At 49.8% G+C, this 2500-nt stretch overlaps 1 non-coding gene across 1 annotated transcript in view; it reads left to right on the top strand.

Moving 5' to 3' along the window:
* Positions 1–2500, top strand: part of LOC126928487 (large subunit ribosomal RNA) — an 8063-nt gene that overhangs the window by 2139 nt on the left and 3424 nt on the right. Inside the window, exon 1 of the ribosomal RNA XR_007716710.1 lies at positions 1–2500. This exon is cut by the window's left edge and continues 2139 nt beyond it; it is cut by the window's right edge and continues 3424 nt beyond it. This is a non-coding gene — a ribosomal RNA (large subunit ribosomal RNA).

The raw sequence follows: 2500 nt of genomic DNA, 5'->3' as shown, positions 1-2500 counted from the left end.
GAGTTTTCTTTTCTGTATAAGCGTTCGAGTTCCCTGGAAACCTCTAGCAGGGAGATAGGGTTTGGAACGCGAAGAGCACCGCAGTTGCGGCGGTGTCCGGATCTTCCCCTCGGACCTTGAAAATCCAGGAGAGGGCCACGTGGAGGTGTCGCGCCGGTTCGTACCCATATCCGCAGCAGGTCTCCAAGGTAAAGAGCCTCTAGTCGATAGATTAATGTAGGTAAGGGAAGTCGGCAAATTGGATCCGTAACTTCGGAATAAGGATTGGCTCTGAGGAGCGGGGCGTGTCGGGCTTGGTCGGGAAGCGGGTTTGGCTGACGTGCCGGGCCTGGGCGAGCTGAACGGGACGCGGCGTATCTCTCTCTCGGGGGGGATATCGTCGCGCACCCCGGATCCGAGCTCGGTCCCGTGCCTTGGCCTCCCGCGGATCTTCCTTGCTGCGAGGCTTCCGTGGCGGTTTTACCGTCGCGGTCGTTCTCTTCGGCCGCCATTCAACGCTCAGCTCAGAACTGGCACGGACTAGGGGAATCCGACTGTCTAATTAAAACAAAGCATTGCGATGGCCCCCAAGGGTGTTGACGCAATGTGATTTCTGCCCAGTGCTCTGAATGTCAACGTGAAGAAATTCAAAAAAGCGCGGGTAAACGGCGGGAGTAACTATGACTCTCTTAAGTCAATAGTTACTCGGGGACTGGCAGGATTTTGGTCTTGCCTGCCCAAGTCACACTCCTACCTCCTCGGGGTACCGCCGGTAACATGCGCATGTCCACATCAGCGAGGGGTGTACTCCCCCGGATGTGGCGGCGCATGGCTAAACGGAGTGTGGCGATGAAGGAGCGAAAGACAACATCTTAAACGGTCCTCCGTAACGGCTATTTGGAGCCGTGAATAATGGAGCCCATAGTAAAGTAAACTTGGAACTCGTTCCTTCATTCAGTTGACGACCGGAACGACCAAGGACAACGATTTGGCTTACAATTGGAACATTATATCGATTTCAAAATTTATTATAAAATTCGATGTTAACATGAATAGTGCCTCGGACGCAGCGCCTCTCAGTCCCGGAGGCGCTGTGGCGGATTTATCCGCTTCAGAGGGGACTACGGATAACGACCAAGCTACGTCCCCGGCTATGAGTTTAATCACTGTGCCGCTCGTGGGCAATCGGGTTACCTGTCCAGTATGTGAGAAAAGGGAAATTAACCTTTTCTTCCTAAATCTGTCGGATCTGGATAGGCATTTAACACAACACCACCCGGATGCCCCGATCTTTTGGTCTTGTATTAACTGCGCGAAATGCTTCCCAAAGCTTCATGGGGCTAGATGCCACATACCTAAGTGTGGTGGCGCTAGCAGCCAGGCCTCCATGACAGGAGAGTTTCAGTGCGAGGCCTGTCCCATGAGCTTTGGATCGCGCAGAGGGCTATCCACCCACGAACGGCATGCGCACCCTGCCGTTAGAAATATTAAAAGAAGGGGAGCGGACCCCCCAGAAGAAAATACTAAAACTTGGAAAGTAGAAGAGGTAGCACGCTTGAAGGGGCTTTGGGAAATATTTAAAAACCATAAACATCCCAATAAAGAAATTAGTAAATTCCTCACCACAAAAACGATCGACCAAATAAAGTATCAAAGAAAAAAATTAAATTTAATTGGTGAGGAAAGCCCCCAAGATGCTACCTCACTGGCAACAGAGGGAGGGTGCGATCTCGTTAGTTCAGGCAATGCCAGCTTTGGCTCGCCTGTAGGCCGCAACGAGAGCGAGTTTGCCCAAGAGTGGAAGCTCTTACTTAAAGATGAAATTAGTAAGCCAACCGAGGTGCCCCCTATTTTAAAGGAGGTTTACAGTCGGTTGATGTCAATCTGGGATGAGTACCAAGATGATCGAGAATCCCTAACGGAGAGACTCGATCACTTTATACGCACAGCTCTATACGAGCTTATAAATAAACTTAAAAACCAACTGGATAAAAAGAAAACTAAAAGACCAAGAGCAGCCAAAAATTCTAAAAGAAACAATAGAAACTCCAGGAAGCGATTCTCATACGCTCGTTGCCAGGAGTTATTCCATGAGTGCCCAAGGAGACTGGCTGATGCCGTGGTCAATAATGATCAGGCATATCTCGAACCAGCCAGGCAACCTCCCGGATCTGAGGAAGTGAGGGGGCTTTACGATAAGCTGTGGGGACAAGTGGGTACCACATATGTCCCGATTCCAGTTACGAGGGCCCCCAAACTATCCCTATCCGAGATCTTCCCGCCGATAACGGCTGAGGATGTGGGGGAGAGAATCGGCAAAATTAGAAAGAAAGCTGCAGCAGGACCGGATGGATTGCAAAGTGATCATTTAACCATCCCCGGCCTGCCTATCATAATGGCAAAAATTTACAATATACTATTATATTACTCTTATTTTCCCTCCGTATGGAAGGAGAATAGAACAACTCTCATTCCTAAATTAAATAAGCCAAGCAGCTCGGTCGAGAACTGGAGACCCATT

Source organism: Bombus affinis, unplaced genomic scaffold, assembly GCF_024516045.1.
Source record: "Bombus affinis isolate iyBomAffi1 unplaced genomic scaffold, iyBomAffi1.2 ctg00001002.1, whole genome shotgun sequence".
Lineage (NCBI taxonomy): Eukaryota > Metazoa > Arthropoda > Insecta > Hymenoptera > Apidae > Bombus > Bombus affinis.
The sequence above is the reverse complement of the archived record's forward strand: the minus strand, read 5'-3'. Positions and strand labels throughout refer to the sequence as shown.